Consider the following 18,296-nt stretch of genomic DNA (forward strand, 5'->3'; position numbering starts at 1 on the left):
CATATGACTCTTCGTGTGCTCGATCAATGGAGGGGAAAATTGATTCAGCCATAAAAAATGTATCAGTCTGTTCGAATACTAAGGTGGTAGGGGTGTTCAAAAGATTGAAAGAGAGTTTAATGCAGATGATGAATGACAGTTGCATTTCTGGGAGAATGCAAAACCCATGCACGTTCTAAGACGTGGAAAAAAGACTTTGATCCACTAATATCACCAAGTATTTGGTATATTAGTGCGGGGGGTAATGTTGGCTACATATTTTGTACAAGCCAATTACAATTCGACGCATGGCAAAATAAGGATAATATAGGAAGACTATTCAAGTCTTCTATCCTGATCGTACACGTGGCAGTTGGTATTGGTTATTACGAGATCTAAGTAGCAGTGGATCAACAAAGAGATGCAAGGTGATGTGGCTTCAACGGTTACTCACATTTCAAATTCAAATTTAGGAGGGAGGCCTAACTGCAAGTAATGGCGTAATGGAGCTAATCTTGAGGCAACATGATCAACGATCATGGAGGAGCTGTTCGACGGTTAGAAATGTAGTTCGATGGTCATCCTTGAGCAGTATAAATAGCAGAGAAGGCCCCAGAAAAAGCCCCCAGACTCAGATCCAACAAACTAGTCTTATTCTATTTTGTTTCCTTTCCAGTTTTTTTTTTTTCCAGTTTTACATTTACAGTCTTACATTTCCAGTTCTTTACGGTTTTGTACTTTAAAATTTCTGCACTGCACTTCATTCATAAGAGTAGTTTCAAGTAGATTGTCGCTGTAAACCTCTTCGAGGCTGAGTTTGGATCATTGTAAGTTTTTCATCTTAATGAAATGCTTCAACTGTTCTTCATTTAATTGTTATTTGTTTAATTCTCCTAAGCAAGCCACCAGTAAAAGTCCTCTTCATTGAGGCTGAAAGAACTAAAACACAATCGTCTGATAATTGGTTGGTAATTAATTTTCTGTAAGGACTGATTGATTCTTTCTGGCACGCTCGTAATTACAAAAATAACCTTCGAAAGCCAAAAAGCCAACAATTACATAGGGCATTCTACCTTTACTGAGAGTGATAGTACCTATGTTGAACATTCACATCTCTCTATGAGTGTCTTATTAAACTCAACAATATGCTATTCAAAAAATTAAATACAAACCCATTAAACCTGTTGAGCAACATTCAAATCAATAAAATATATAATCACAAGACTTAAAAGTAAAAGTAAGCATGATTAATAAATCTAATTAAATAAATATTCATTTTGTTATTTTTTCAGTTTCCTTTGAGTGGATATATGATTGTAACTTATTTATCTTTCCATTATAAGGGCAATTCTGTCCATCAAACGCCCATTGGCCACGAAACCAAGGGAGCTTCTATATACACATACCCTTTCCTCTCTATACAAATCCTTCTCAATACACACACTAAAAAAATAAATCCTAATATATTTAACTCACTACACACACCTATCATTCCACATATACCCCCAAATGTAAATCATACACACACACAACCCCTCTCACACACACACACCCGTGACAGACCCCTCTCACACACACACCCATCTCTCACACTCTCCACCGTTCCTCCCCAAAAGCTTTATCCATCCATTTGTGTCATTGAAGTATTCGCATTGAAGGGCATTGAAATTTTCACATTTTAGGTTAGTTTACACAGATTAGAATTTTCTCATTCCTATTTTATTTGTAATGTAGGGTTAATTTTTACCATTTTCAAAATTTTCAGTCCACCCCAACGTAAGTGATTGCCGTGTTTCATTCGGAACTGGTTATTCGAATTTTTTGTTTTTGTTCGGCATTAGAGTTCCGAAATTTCTGCTTCTATTCGGCACTATAGTTCCGAAAATATTTACTTGGTTCGGCTTTCAAGTGCCGAAAATAATTTTTTTTTTTCGGTTTTCAACTTTCGAGTAGTAGCTATAATTTCGGACAACGACTTCTGAACATAATAGGTATTTTCGGACAACAACTTCCGAACAGAATAGGTATTTTCGGATAACAACTTCCGAACACAATTTTTTTTTTTTTCCTTTCTAACACTTAATTAAAACACTTAATTATAACACTCACTACACACACTCTCATTAATTTTACACACACTCTCGCATTATAATTTAAAACACTTATTATTTACACACACACTCATTACACACGCTCTCATTAATTTTACACACACACTCATTACACACACACTTATAATTTAAAACACTCTCATTAATTTTACACACACTCTGTTTATTTACACACACACTCATTACACACACTTAGTATTTTTTGCAAATAATATGGATTCTGAATATCAACAACGTGTCCCACCTACTGCTTCAAATAGACGACGTCGTGAATTGGATGTAGACCATGAACGGGGACGAGGGCGTGGGCGAGGATGAGGTCAAGGTCATGGTCGAGGTCGTGATCCAGTTTCGGTAGAATATGATATTCCCAGTGCCAGTCAAAGTGGGGGCCGAAGCCAAAGGTGAGTTGAAGGTTATGATATGGCTGACATTGCTGTGGAGGATACCTCTTTACCTGATTCTCCTCCTGTCCAGGAATAGTACCTTACTCATGCTTTTCCAGGTGGACCGACTGATCCGTCAATACTGCGGAGTTTCAATAGTCATGTGGCTGCAGCTATTTGGCACGGGGAGGTAAACATTCCTCAATAAGACTGAAATACATTTGTATATGAGTTTTTTTTTTTTTTTTTGTGTGTGTGTTGTATGGTAGTTTGTAATGAGATATCATTTGTGTTGTAGGAACGAGGGCCCCTAAAGTGTCATAATCACTCTTCCAAGATCCTTGCATGGCCATGGTGGTTAGTAGAGAACAACACCAGATTCAAAGCCATTATTGAGCAGTCTGGACTGTCACAGTTAGCTCGTTGCACTTATCGGTTCGTCAACAAGCTTCTAATCTCATGTTTAGTTGAAAGATGGCAACCTGAGACGAACACATTTCACATGACAGTTGGTGAGATGACCTTAACCCTGGATGATGTTGGCACTATTCTTGGCCTTCGCATTGTAGGCAAATCAGTCAGCATACCAGATGTGACAGATCATCATGGAGTTACATTACTCGTTTATGGCTTGGGGATTACTGAACTTGCAGCACATGAAGAGGTTTCTTCTGCTGGTGGCAATTCAGTCAGGCTTGAATGGTTGCGAAGTCAGTTTGCTGGTGTCATAGATTCAGACCCCGATGAGGCTATACAGTGCGCTGCAAGAGGTTATTTATTGTTTCTGTTGGGATGTACACTCTTCAGTGACAAGAGTGGCGGCAGGGTTCCCGTTGTTTACCTCGGCTTGTTGATGGATTTGGGATCCATACATACTTATGCTTGGGGTGCTGCTGCATTAGCATTTTTATATCGACAGTTGGGGTTTGCTAGCCGGTCTGGGGTTAAGCAGATGGGTGGTTATATGAATCTTTTGGAGGTGTGGATTTATGAGCACTTCCGAGCATTCCGACCTCATCAGAACATGGGCTACAATGAAGACATGCCACACGTGTACCATTGGGCATCTAGGAGAGAGGCGGGTTCCTCCATTGACCATTTGAAATCTTTTCGAGCCGAGCTTGACAGTTTAGTAGCTACTGATGTAAGTTTACTCATCCTGCGATAATTTTAACACTTCCATTTATCTTACCCTTTATGTACTTTAATGCAAAAACACTTTACGTTTACAGGTTATTTGGGATCCATACCACAGCTGCAGAGACCGGCATCCATGTAACCCGGTTACGTTCTACCATGGATGCTTAAAGTGCTTAGACGTTGTCGAACCCTATCATCCAGATAGAGTTTTGAGGCAGTTTGGCAGGGTTCAAACCATCCCAGATGCACCGCTAGCTCCCAGTCGTGGTGCACGAGGCAACATATCTGCACGATATACCGTCATGTACAGATACTTGGATAGGATGTGGGAGGCTTGAGATAACCACGTGTTGTCTGAGCAATGGAGGAGCACACCAGTTCGTCAGCCTTGGCAATGTGTACCGGGTTACATGGATTGGTATAAGAATATCACGCACCTATATGTCGAGCACACTGATGAACCGCGTGTCCATGACCATCAGGATTTCAGCGAACATGAGAATGTAATCTATTATCCTCTCTGATGCATATGTAACTTACTTTTTTTTTCTGATATGTTCCCTAAAATGTGATATTCTTTTCAAATGCAGCATATTGCACATGCACTGCAGATTTCACATCCTATTATTGACGCTGGTTATCAGGAGGGGATTCGCCATCCTTATCGACTTTACCAGGCTATCGAGAGTATGACACATGTTCTTAAAGGTCAGCACATTGACGAAGCTGGACCTAGTTCTGCTGGACCTAGTTCTGCCGGAGGTCGCTTTCCATCTTCGACATTGACATACAGTCGTAGGCCTAGGCATAGGCATACAGCTGATTCGTGACATGTTATGTTGTTACATGTTATTTTGTTAGTTGATGAATATTTTTTGGTGTTTTTGTAAGATGACATTGTTGTAATGGTAACAGTGGTTAATATTTTCTTATTAGAATGGAATGGCAACAATGGTATTGTAATGACATTGTAATGACATTTTATTATTAGAATGGAATGGTAGCAATGGTCATTGATTTTGTAAATGATATTTTCTTATTACAATGGAATGGTAACAATGGTCGATAACATTCAATCCACATTGCAAAACATAACACATCAACATCAAAAACACATCCATTAATTTCTTCCATAATTGTAACATTATCAAATGCATACATGTGTCATGCGACATCAACAACATCAAAAGTCTCTCGAGTAGCTACATTATCATGAATAATGTCCTTGAAATGTTGAATGCGACGCACATATGCATCATCCCAATCCACAGCGCAAGGGTGACGGTATTTTCTCCAATTAGTGGCAATAGGAGGAATTGGGTGGCCTGGCTGCAACAAAACCTGCACCAAATATCAATTGACTTAGTGGTCATACCTCATAACTTCTTGTACATGCATAAACGCAATTGATAAGTTTATGTTATACCTGGACGAAATGATTTCCGTTGACAAACCCAATGGCAATCTCACGTCTATCAAGTTGAGGTACTGGCACTGTTCTAAGAGGTAAAAAGGTGAGACATTGCTGTAAAGACAACTGGTATAACACAAGATTGTAGCACGATGCAACAAGATGCCCCATGCCTGGCATAGTCATCCAATGTGAGTATCCAGGACTGTCTTCAAAGTATGACAATATGCTTGTCAATTCTTCAAACCTTTCATAGGACCCATAAAGTGTAATGTATTCCTCTTTGTATGTGTGCAGCTCACCCAATAGGTCACGCCTAACCTGAGCCCAATCATCTTCTGTATGACCAATTGAAGCAGCTATAGCCCTGAAACCACAATTCCCATCTACAGCTACATCCTTGACAAACTTAATGTATGGTTTTAACCCAGTAGGGAAAGCATCAACATATGCACCAGGTTTCACTGTTCTAGTAATGTATGCCTTCCCTTTTGGGTTCACCTTCTCCTTTCCCTTAATAGGTCGCTTCTTCTTGGTTTGCAGAGTAGAAGCTAATGTAGTGATTTGAGTGTCCCTAGGTGAGAAGGAATCATGTCCAGATTGCACTAACTCAAATGCACACGGGTCACGATGGGTAGAAGCATTGATCTTCTTATGATCCCGAGGATGTGTTTTGGGCTTCACCTCCGGCTCAACAAGAAAAGTGCTTCCCGGATATACAATCTCTTTCAACTTCTTCAAAAGCTCCAATCGCATGGTTCTATAACTTTCATTAAACTTGTTCACAAACAACTCTACTTCTGCATGACAAGTCACCTCTGTTTCCTCTTCTTTCTTGCATATGGAGATATGAAGTTGCCTCCACTGTGAGTGTATGGTAGCAAGTGGTATATGACGATCTTGTCTGATGTAGTCAGCAATCTCATGGGTGCAAGGTAAACCATGAGTGTGGCGAAGGACGCATCCACAAGCTTCAACATCAATACCAATGGAATTGGCTCTCTTACTCTCGACAAGCAAATACTCCAACGCAGAGATAGACACATTCCCCCGTAGCTCCCTGAATTGAGAAGGTTTAAATTGATGTTGCACAACAGTTAGACTTTTCTCAAATGAAGCCTTGATATCAGTGTGTTGCAACTCAAGCAGACCGTGTATTTTCTCAAATGATGCCTGAAATGAGACTTGACATGAACCCAATTGTCTTTTAAGTTTTGCATGTGCACTCTCAGCCCTGTTCAATTCAATGTAAGTCAAGTTAAAATCAAGTACATGGCACTTATTAATAACATATTGAAGAAAAGTAATCTTGCCGGTTCATTGTAACAGTGCCACAATGCATACACGTGTCTGTCCATGCCGCCACAAATTTGTCCTTGTAAGGAACCAACCAAGTATCCATGACATATTTGACTACATCAGGATAACTACTGAATTCCTTAAGTAATGATTTAAGACGCTCCTCGTATTGAATTTCAGAAGATGAATACACTACAGAGTTCCACTCACGGTTGAACTTCTCCCGTTTTTGCTGCGTCTCAAACATTTTCTTGCATTTGGTCAACACATTCTTACTGATATGCCAACGACATAATAAATGTCTGGCACTCGGGAATATCTTCTGTATGGCATTCATCAAGGCTAGCTCTCTGTCAGTAACAATAACTGTTGGCACAACAAACCCATCCATGACATCACGTAATGTAGCTAACACCCATGCATAGTTATCAACCCTATCGTACTGTAAGTATGCAAAAGCTATAGAGAATGTCATTTCAGTTGATGTCACTCCCACAATTTCAAGAAGAGGAAGCCGATATCTGTTGGTTTTATATGTGCAATCCATAATTAATATACATGGGAAAGACCGAAATAAGTCCAAACTGGTAGGATGTGCCCAAAACAAGTCTGTCACAGTCATCGTGGACTCTTCAGACCGATGGCGCTCAATGTAATTATACTTGGCCAATTCACCCAATAAGTGTTGCATCTGTGATCTTCCAGCTCTCTGTACCACCCTGTTTCGATGGCGTACATTGTAAATGGTTTTAAGTGTGCTTACATTAAGGGCATCTCGCTGTTTCAAGGTTAGTAGGATTTCTTTTGGCCGAACCATGCTCTTTGACATATCCATTAACAATGCTTTCTCATCCTTTGATAGCCTCCCCGCATATGAATGTCCCTCGAGGTGCTCCGCAGGTGGATGATTATACAATCCGCATACTACGGTCAATGTCCATTCATCATATGTGGTAAACCTGTGAGCCCTCATATCAAAAGGACAACCACACTTCTTCGTACCGGTTATTCTTGATGTATTGTTGCCATCATGTTTTAACTTCTTTGTTGCTCTATATTGGCCACTCCTCTCACAAGCAAGATACATCCTGGGTCTTTTTTTCCCTCCACCATAGTCTGATGTTTTGATTACAATGACCAAACCATTTCTCTTTCCAACTTCACGTACTCAGTTGAGCAATTCATCCTTACTTTTGAATACCTACAAAGTTAAATAAATATTATCAAACATTTACATTTGGTGAGCAATTCAAAACATAATCGTTATAATTTCGTAGACTGAACCTGTTCAGTTGTGAAATGAGTGGTGTAATCTAACACAAAATCCGCGCAAACCTGACTTCCTTGAGTTGACACATATTCCTACATGTTTTGTATAACATTACAAATTTTTAATGGCATTATAAAGATTAATTTGCAATTTGAAACTGTAAATTTGGTATGCAGTTTGCAAATTTGGAATATAAAATGGAAAAAAAAAAATTTTACTTCATTCGGAAGTAGTTGTCCGAATTTTTTTTCAAATTTCGGAAGTTGAATGTTGTAGAAGTTAACTTTGTTCGGACAACAACTTCCGAATTTGAATGCATTTTTCGGACAACAACTTCCGAAATTTATCACTTTGTTCGGACATCAACTTCCGAAAATAAATAATTATTTCGGTAGTACATTTCCAAACAAAATAACAAAATTCGGCTCTGGTTATCCGAACGACGCTGCGAAAAAAAAAAATTAAACTCACATTTCCTTCGCTCTGCTTCACATGAATACTTATTTGCTGACTTTCAGAAGGCAAATCCTCCATCACAATGTTGTTTTCCCTACAGAAATGCCAAAGCCCTTTGTAAAAAATGAAAACCCTACAGAAATGCCAAAGCCATTTTCAAAGAAGCATGCCAAACCAGTGGCTTACACACACGATGCAACAATGTGAACTCTGAGGTGTGCATTGAGATGTTTTCAATTAACAATGGTGTCTAAAGTGGTAATTTCACTTAGGGATAAAATTGTAATAAAATTAAATATCATTAAGTGTGTGTATTGAGGGGATTAGGTGTGTGTATATAGAAGCTCCCCGAAACCAAGCACATGGCACGCCCTTAAGTATAGAAACTTGAGGGGAAAATGAAACAAAAAAAGGTTCCCTAAATTGCTAGTTGTGCAAAACGATAAGATTGTGTTGGGCCCAAGTTCAAATGGTTGCTCTCTCTCTCTCTCTTGTTTGAAGGGCAATTTCATCCATTCGGGCATGTTGGCCATTGGACCAGACATACACCATGCCCTTGAGTATAGAAACTTGCCGGGAAAAGGAAATGCAAAATGGTGTTATTGTAAGTTGTGCAAAAAGATAGGATTTTTGTTTTTGTATACCTTAGCTATCAAAGCACAAAAAGGGTAGTCTTCTTTGAGCCTTACTCATACAGTTACTCTCTTATTCATACATGAAATAGAACACACGTTGTGCCTTGATTATAGAAACTTCAGAATAAAGAAACATAATGCGAAAGAATAATGTAGATTGCAAGTTGTCAACAACATATTGAGGTGTGTGCTTACTTTTTTTTTCTTTTTTTTTCTTTTTGCCTTTTTCTTTATTTCGCTGTATATTATTATTCTATAGAGGAATAACAAGAATAAGGTGTGGTTGCTAAACCCAGCTTTCTAGAAAACCCGAAAGCATGTTGCATTAACGTAGTTTAGGAAATAAGTTCAAAACCGCTAGAGATCTAAATGATTTTTTTAGAAAAATCTATTTTTATTAAGAAGAAGCAAACTTGCCTGCTATTCATATAACACAAAAAGTTTTAGCATGCCCAGCCAGCTAAAGCAGTCAAACATAATGCAAAAGACATATTTCTTAGAAACTAGGTTTCAAATTTAAGTATATTTTGTTAATAAGAAAGCATTCAATATTTTCACAATAATATTTTCAAATTAACATCCTGATTATTTCAATTTACTCATTTTCCGTTGTTTAGTTGAACAAAAAGCGAGTAAAACACACTACAGGAAAAAGGGGTTATGGTGGCGTTTTTTTAACGACGTTTTTTTAAACGTCACTGTTATTAACATTTAACAGCGTTTTATAAACGCCGCATATTCTATTACACAAAACAGCACCGTTTTATAATAGGAGGCATTTAAAACGCCTCCAAATGCGGTAGCCACACACGCCTCGTTTTGTGAAGCTTTATTTTGAATCGGAACCCTCTCTAAGCGATTTAGATCTATCTCTCTCAACCCTTATACGCACACATCTCTCTCTCTCTCTCTCTCTCAACCCTCTCTAAGCTCCATCGAAGATTCAGATCGAAGCGATTTCGAGCTCCATCAAAGATTCAGATCAAAGCGATTTCGAATCTCCATCGAAGATTCAGATCAAAGCTCCACCGAAGCGATTTCGAAGCTGCACCGGCGAGGTAGCAAGCTCCACCGTCTCATTTACAAAGATTCAAAGATTCAGTGATTTCCAGAAGCTCAGATCTGAACTCTGACCCCTTGATTACTCGTATTTCAAGCTCCGATGACAGCGAATAGTCTACTTTGTTTCTGAACTTTAATCGGTACTCTCTCTCTCTCTCTTCTCGGTTTGTTCATGTCGACAAATTGTCCTTTCGTTTGACTGTATTTGTACATGCTATTAGTTTGGCTGTAGTTTCTCTCTAGCTGGAAACTGGTGTTTGATTTGGATGTCTCGTGGAGTTGAATATGTACATTTTGAGTTTTTGATCACATTAGTACTGTTTCAATATCAAAGAACTTATCATTCTTACTTCTTGGAATTATTGTTAGATGAATTTGATTCTTGGTGGTGGTGGTGGTGGTGGTGGTGGTGGTTGGATATTTGTTTTGTGATGGGCTCACATTGGTTGATTATGTTAATCTCTCCAAATGAAACTTCCTACTCATGTGTGGCAAGATGCTACGTGTTGAACCAATTTGTACTGATTTACTTCTAAGCTACTGAAAACCTCCTTTGTTACTTTATGATTGGCATTGTGATCCAAAATTTTGCTCTGGTTAATTATGTTGATTTCACAGTAGGATGAAAATTTATTGTCTTAGAACTTTTAATTGTTTTTGTTTCTGAGAACATGAAAAACAAAAATGCATAAGATGAAAAATGATACCAAGCAACCCAATTTCTATTCTCTGCTTTGCTAGTTTTATGACTTTTGAACATTTGGAATCTATCGCCATCAATCCTCAGGTTGAATAATGAACAGAGGGCGGCTATTACAGATTATTTCCGCGTATATAAGGTTGTTTATTTCTGTTCCTGAATTCATATGATTGTTGGAAAATTGTTCATATCACGAAGTGTAAGTGTAATGAAAATTATCATACTTTTGGTTCAGGGCAATAAGAATAGTCATAAAAACGTTTCTTTGTATCTATCATTTGTGATATAGGAATAACCTGCATATTTGAAAGTTTCACTTGCTATAGTATAAAATTCTTGAGAATAGCAGAAAAGTGAATGTTTGTTGCAAGATAAGAATTTGAATTGCATTTTGTGAGAAAAAAAAAGTCATGAATACTTGTTCTTTAGTTTCACTTGTACTTGGTATACTTGTTTAGCCATAGGGTTCTTAGTATTAGCATAATGCTTCTTTCTTGTTATTAATTTCCTCAACTATTTTCCAGGTCATATGTGTGTTCCAATTGATCCAAATCATTTGTGAAGAATTCAATCCTGAAACTGTACGAACCCTTTCTGAGGTAATTCACTGTGTATAGTACATTACTTACACTATTGTCCTTTTACACCTTTCTAATGCAATCCTTGTATAATAACTTCTATTTATGTATTTTAAAAAATCTTAGTAAATTTATACATAAATAATTGTTGCAGGTACTCAGTGGCTCAATGTTGTCCACTTCCTTCTCCTTTCATTATCTTTTCTCTCCATCATTACCTGTACCATCTTTAGAGTTGAAGGGATCTAAGCTGAGGATCTGAATTGCTATTGGATTTTCACTATTAATCAATGTGCAGTCTCCTTAGTATCTTATTTTGAAAAGGGAGTTGAGCAGAGTAATAGTAGTTCTTTTTCGACTATGGGTTTTGTCTTAAGCAAAATCGTTTCTATTCATTTGAGGTATAACTTCACCAATAAAGCTTGATAGTCTGGTGTGTATGGCTCTATTTCCCCCAAAAAACGGTTGTCTGAGCCCGCTTATTTCCCAGAAATTATAAATCATTTACCCCTGGTTGAATACTTCCCTTTACCTTATCCCTGTAAAGCAATTTTGCCTAACGTCTTTATTTCTTTTCTTTTTTTTTTTTAATAAGATAATTAGTCCCTTCTTACTTACTAATTATCTGATGGATTCTTAATTATTTCATGCCAGTGCAGCTTGAGGCTATTCCCATGTCTGTCCATTCTCTTCTGTCTTCAGTTCTTGTTGTATCCTTAAATGATGCACTTTAAGTTCGCTATCTGCATAATCTAGGTGTAGTATGTTGAAAAGAGTTGTTTTGGTCTACTGATTGTTATTTTGTTTTAAAAGTGCTTTCATTACTTCTAATTCGAACTTTATTGTTAATCCGACATAATCTCGTATTCACTACCACAAACTCATAGCGTAGCTTAGGTCTTCTTCTCCATCTACTTTATGTTATACGTCTGTGCTAAGAGCTGCTAAGATCTGAGTTCATCCTGCCATTTTGCAGCCTCATAACTAATCCCATTACTGGATGATTTCCAAAATTTGCTTGGTTTATTATTTCAAATATTTTTTTGTTGGAGCATATAATGTTATTGTAGACCTTTTCACTTGTCTCCATGTGAAAAGGTGATGATGGAGGATGAATATCACTGGATACTGGCTTGGTCTCAAATCAATTCTTTTGTTATTAATCGGTATATGAATTTATCAAATCTGTATAGCTTTTGGGCGAACTTAACGTGCGAGGTTTGAGAGCAGATGGTGATGACGGTATGTCAACTGAAATTTCAGTAAACTTGGAACATGTTTATTTCCAACATTTTCTCCTTCCTAAAATCCATGGTGGTGATGACAAAATATTTGATGTGCACAAAGAATCTTTATGTAGATGCCAAGGCAAGACTTACTGTGGATTCTAAATTACTTAATTCTTTATGTTTAATGTGTTTCATATATTGTGGTATCTCTTTTTATTTTAAGGTGTCACTTGAGAATTTTACTTTAATAGTTTAATTCCAGTATCATGTGCATCCTAAAGAAAGAGAAAAAGAAGTATGATTGGTTGATTTGTGCAACAGTTTAAGATATAGTAATAAATTGGGAAAGGTTATAAACTTGATCATATGTGTTGCCTTTTATTCTCCGAGAAATCTCTGATGTTTGAAAATATTAGTGACTTAAATTTGAACAAAGAATTTCCAACTAGATGTCCTTACAGCTAATTCTTTTCTACTATGTTCAACTAGGTCTTGTGTATTGTATGGATTACTTAGAGAAAAACGTTGATTGGTTGGCGTCCAAATTAAAGCCTCTTCTCAAAGGTTAGTATTCAAGGCCTACATTGGCATTGACTTGTAACTTTTTTTTTTTTTGGAAGTGATTATCAACCATCCTGGATTCCGGGTTCTTGTCATGCTTTCATATTTATCAGGTCCAGAATAAATATTGAATCATTTTATTATCATTTGCATCTTTATGTAGGGTGCTGCTCATTATGGTGATGAGCTGTACTTTGTACCAAATAGGATTTCTATTGTTTCAATCTGATGAATCTATAAATTTTGTGATCATCGAGATTAATTGTTCAGTAGATTATTTTTAACGACGCTTTTTTAAATGCCACGTTTATTAATATTTAACGACGTTTTATAAAAACGTCGCATATTCCTTTAATAAAACGGTATCGTTTTGAAATAGGAGGCGTTTTAAATGCCTCCAAATACGTTGTGCCTCACGCGCCGATTTTAAATCTGAGAATACTCGTTAAAGCTTTGTAAACCCCTATTCTGAATCTTCACTACTGTAGCATCATTATTAGCCTGGTATGTCATTTGTTATCTTTGATATCTTTTCTCTTTGTCCTTGCTCTATTGTATTTATGGCCTTTTGTGATGACCTCTAGTATAACAACTCATCTTTTTCCATGTCAGTTATAATGCTAAAACCATATCATAATTATAATCTTAAAAAACAATTTTTTTTTTTTTTTTTTTGATTGGCAAAAACAAAACTTAATTAGTTTGTCATTATACGTGCAAGACTTGGTTATGTAGATTTGTCCTCAAGAGTTGTGGATCAGATGTTTTAGTTTATTGTCCTAGACATTTCTGCTAAGTTTTATTTTTTAGTTTTTATTTTTGGTGAATCATTGGTTATTCCCTCCATTTTCCCATGAATAACAGGAATAAATTGGACATAATAGATTTTATCATTATCTTTTTTCTACAATTTTTCCTGCCAATGTTTTTGAGGTTTATATATATAAATATATTACACTGATAAGTTCTAGCATTCTGTTTGGCTGTTTTCTTTGTATGCATTGTCCTAAGATGGAATAGTTTTGGTTCCAGTCTCGTCCATTGATTGGGTGTAAATTGCACTACATCTCAGGCTGATGCCCTCGTATTGAAACTTCAAACAATTGATAATCAAGAGACGGATGTCAAACCAACACTTTTAATAGCAGCTGACACAGTATGTCCTGTTTCATTTCTCTTGATGTACCCTATTTAATCAATTTGGTGGATCAAATCAAGATTGGGATCGCCTAGTTCCATCTATGCAACAAGGATATATTACATTTTGAAGGAGATGGGACATGCCTTAAAACATTGTCAGGGATTTGCCCCCCCCCCCTTTTTTTTTTTTTTGGAGAAATAAAATTACATTTTGTTACTTATTTCATATTCCTAACTTAAAATGATTTGGAGGTGGTTGTCTATGAAGGTGCAATAAGGGAAAAACCATCTAGTAAGGAAGAAGCGCGCCAATTCATCAAAGGTTTGCTTCATACTTTTACCACAATTTTCTGCTGTCGTAGTTTATGGTTCTGCCAATCTTACCATTTCTTTTCTCTACATCTCTCTTAACATCCAGCACACAATCCCTATTACATAAACACAACACCTATTGATCACCCCCTCATCTTCAATATCCAAGGCCGAATTCGAGCACTCTCATTTCTGCACGAGGATTCAAGGTCAAAACCGAGCTCTCCCACGTTGTACTCTACCATTGCACATTATTGTTATTAGTATAATTTTTTCTATAATCATCAGATGTGTAAGCTCCTCTGGTTGCTTGGTGTGCCAGAAAACTTTGAAATTTATGATGTGCAAGAACTTCTTTGTCAAAGATATTTCATATTTTGTAATCCAATGTATCTATCTTTTAATTTGCATGACATTCCCTTTTCTTTATGCAAAAAAGTATTATTTTCTAGTGTTGTGTTTGTTAGTTGGTGCTCTTTTCGCATTGTGAATCCTTCGTGTTTTTTTTTCGTAAAGAATTATCCTGTATAATATGTTGAAACTACACTTGTGGTGATGACTTGCAGATTTATTTCCATGACATACTGGATCAAGTCATTGATAACCTGGTATAGTATGTTTTCATTATAATTGGTGGTGGTTGTATTATTTGATCAACTGACAAGTCGACTTTTGTTTTCTTTCTTTCTCTAAGTCCAGATTGAGGAGGGGTTTGTTCCTTGAGTAGTGACAGAGCTAGGCTAAGAACTAGAAACATTCTCAACTAGCATATGTGGACCTATTTAAGTTAGTTCCTTGGTTTCCTTAGGTATAACTGCACCAACTCCAGGACAGGCTTGAATTAAACTAGCACTTTTGCTGAAGTATTATCTTGAGGTAAAAATAGTGGTTTAGCCAAACTATTTTTATTATTTATTTTTTGCATTAACTATAGGTACTTTCATTTTATCCTCAGGCAATTTGTAAATTGCAAGAAGACTAACACCAGCTTCTACTTGAGTGGCAGACTTTGAATCTAACCTTGCAAGTACTCATCTTTGCATTTAAGAGGTAGTGCCTACTTTCCTCTTGTATTCTTAAGGATGCAGTTCTGAGATAAATTTTAGCGACTTACCAACAGCTAGGATAGCAGAATGTAGCATTGGCTTATCTTAGAAAATAGATCTCTCAACATTTTCTAATTAGTAATATAATAACTTCAGTTCATTGGTTTTTTTCTCTCTCTCTTTGTAGTTTTCTTCTTCATAACAAAAACAAAAAGAAAAAAATCTTCAAAAGCTTACAACCAGAGTTTGTATGGCAAGTTTAGGGAGACTAGGTGCCTAGTTATTTATTCACATCCAGAGATGTTTTAAAGTAGTAAGGCTTTATGTTTGATAATCCTGTTAAGTAGTTAAAACTAACGAGTTTTTATTTAATTTTTTGTTTTATGTTTTCTGTAGATGACTGCACACCGTGCCTTCTAGTTTTGCAAGTAATACAAATGCACAACAGAGTTTCGCAGGCTATGTGAAATCATCAGGAATCATTTGGCCAACCTGAATAAATACAGAGACCAGAGGGACCGACCTCGTTTATATAATATATCATTTGGAGCTTGAACATGAGAAAGAGCAGAGTTTGAGGATGGCTAACCTTATAGGGTTCATTATCGACCCTAAACTTGAGAGTAGAGAAGTGGTAATGTTCGATTGGGTATGCTTTCATGTTAATTTCTACATATATTTTTCTTATTGTGAATGATTGCCTTTTTTTGTCCACAGCTTTCGCGGTCATCTCTTCTCACAGAACTGGTAAGCACAAAGATATCTGCTCTATCATAATCCTCTCTCCTCTTTGTATTAGTGAGGTTTTCTTCTTCTTCTTCTTCTTCTTCTTCTTCTTTTTTTTTGTTTTTTTTGTTTTTTTGTTTTCTATTATTTTTTTTGTGGTTTGGGTTGTGAGTTGAATTTTTTTTCTTATAGTGATTGCATGCTTTTTTGAATGCGTGCGGGAAATACACATTTATTTCACTAATAAAATGTCTCTTGACATGCTTATTTTTATTAGAAATATATTTTGCTAGTGATATTATGATCCTGTCAACCATAACCCCTGGCCAAGGTGTTTGTGGTCTGGTGGCAAACTGTGGTTATGGCGGATAGGTTATGGTTCTGAAAATTCACTTAAAATGGTTCTTAATGTCTTAAAATGAAAATTTCCATAGGTGAATGGGCCTTAAGGTCCATCTTCAGCATCTTGGAGTAATACTCATTCCATAGGTGAATGGGTCTGAAAATTCACTTAAAATGGTTCTCAATATCTTACTTGCAAATGATCGCCAGATTGATAGTTTTAAGGCTGGAATCAACACACTTATTAGCCACTAACTCAACAAGAATCACTCTTCCTCGCATGAAAGCACTATGGGATTCTGAGATGAGCTGTGCAATTGCCTTCCTCAATCTCAATGCTAACACTGGCAATAATTTTATAGACACCGCCAATCAATTTAATAGGTCTTAATCTTGAATGTCCACTGCACCCCTTTATTTGACATGGGGTAATGGAGGAGGCATTCGTACTCATCTCAAACTCTTGTCCCAAAAAAGCATGTAGAACTGCTTGGTCGTGGAGCTTAGTCATCATTGAGGAGCCTCAATTACTTCTTCCTCTGAAAATGGTATTTTTAACTAGTTCCTGTCCTCCTATAGCATACTAACCCCCAATTTTCCAATTAGGGTCCCAACATTTGGCTCAGAATCAAGCCTGCTATACAACTCCACAATAGTTTTAGAGATATCCTTCTCTCTAGTCAAAACTTTCCCATCAACACTCAACCTGCTGATGTGATTATCTTTTCTTTGTGCATTAGCCATTCTGTTAAAGAAACCGGTGTTTATATCAACCTCCTTTAGCCAAATAGATCTAGCTCTCTGCCACCAACTAATATCTTTTGAATGTGTAAGCCTCCCTACCTTCTCTTCATGCCATCTTCTAACCCCTTTAATTCGTGTTCCAAATATGAGCATCGTTGCATGTGTTGGATACAAGGTAGGTAGGTGTCTTCATCAGTGCCATAAAATAGGAGTTATTTTGATATGTGGGGCTTTGGCGGTGTTTGGCACTTTGTGTTGCAAAAAAATGCTTCAGAGGAAAGTGTTTATGTTGATTTCTTTTCTGCATTGTCTGATCTTGACATTTTGGCAGGTTGCAAAAGGTGTAATGACCTGTGTGACTCAAGAAGTAAAAGATCTTTACCATCTTTTGGAGCATGAGTTTCTTCCTCTAGATCTTGCATAAAAAATGCAGCCTTTGTTAACCAAAATTTCCAAACTTGGGGGTAAGCTTGCTTCAGCATCTTCTGTACCAGAGGTCCATCTATCTTAATACATTCCCACGTTGAAAAAGCTTGCCACTCTAAGATTGCTTCAGCAGGTACACGGGTGCTAGGTTTCATTTTCGTTACTTATTTTTTTCCAATTTTATGCATTTTCTAAAAACTATTTTCATCGTGCTTGATATTTTTCATTTCTTGTTTTCCAAGTGTCTCGGGTGTATCAGTCAATGAAGATAGAGAATTTATCTAAAATGATCACCTTTTTTGAATTTTCTGCTGTGGAGAAAATCTCTGTCGATGCAGTCAAACATAATTTCCTTGCAATGAAAGTTGACCACATGAAGGGTGTTGTTGCATTTGGTAACTTGGTAAGTAGTTCTCGTACCTTTATGTCTATATTGCTGTCTACTTGCTTTGCTGAATGTAACTTTATCATTTGCTGATGCTATACACAGAATAGTAGTAGCAATGAAGTTAACATTTGGTTGTTTCATTCTTATCCACATATGGAAATCATTTTGATGTTATGTATATATTGTATCACGTACAATGTGTGTATGTTTATGTATTTATGTAAATCTGATTTTTTTTTTTTTTTTTTTTTGTATGTATTTGGGTGTGTATAAGCTAGTCTTATGCATTTATTACCTCTGAGAATATTGCTATTTGAAATTTCTTCTGTATTTTTCCATTTTTTGAAATGCCTCA

At 36.7% G+C, this 18,296-nt stretch overlaps 1 protein-coding gene and 1 long non-coding RNA gene across 3 annotated transcripts in view; one reads left to right on the plus strand and one right to left on the minus strand.

The window, feature by feature from the left end:
• Positions 1-18,296, minus strand: part of LOC114276268 (DNA repair RAD52-like protein 1, mitochondrial) — a 160,753-nt gene that overhangs the window by 46,754 nt on the left and 95,703 nt on the right. The gene's annotated exons all lie outside the window — the stretch shown is intronic.
• On the plus strand, positions 15,853-18,074 carry LOC145790105 (uncharacterized). The gene is made up of 3 exons (XR_014328744.1): positions 15,853-15,949; positions 16,033-16,118; positions 17,459-18,074. It is a non-coding gene; the product is annotated as an uncharacterized LOC145790105 (long non-coding RNA).

The sequence above is a fragment of the Camellia sinensis genome, chromosome 5 (assembly GCF_055761805.1).
Source record: "Camellia sinensis isolate YWXY chromosome 5, ASM5576180v1, whole genome shotgun sequence".
NCBI lineage: Eukaryota > Viridiplantae > Streptophyta > Magnoliopsida > Ericales > Theaceae > Camellia > Camellia sinensis.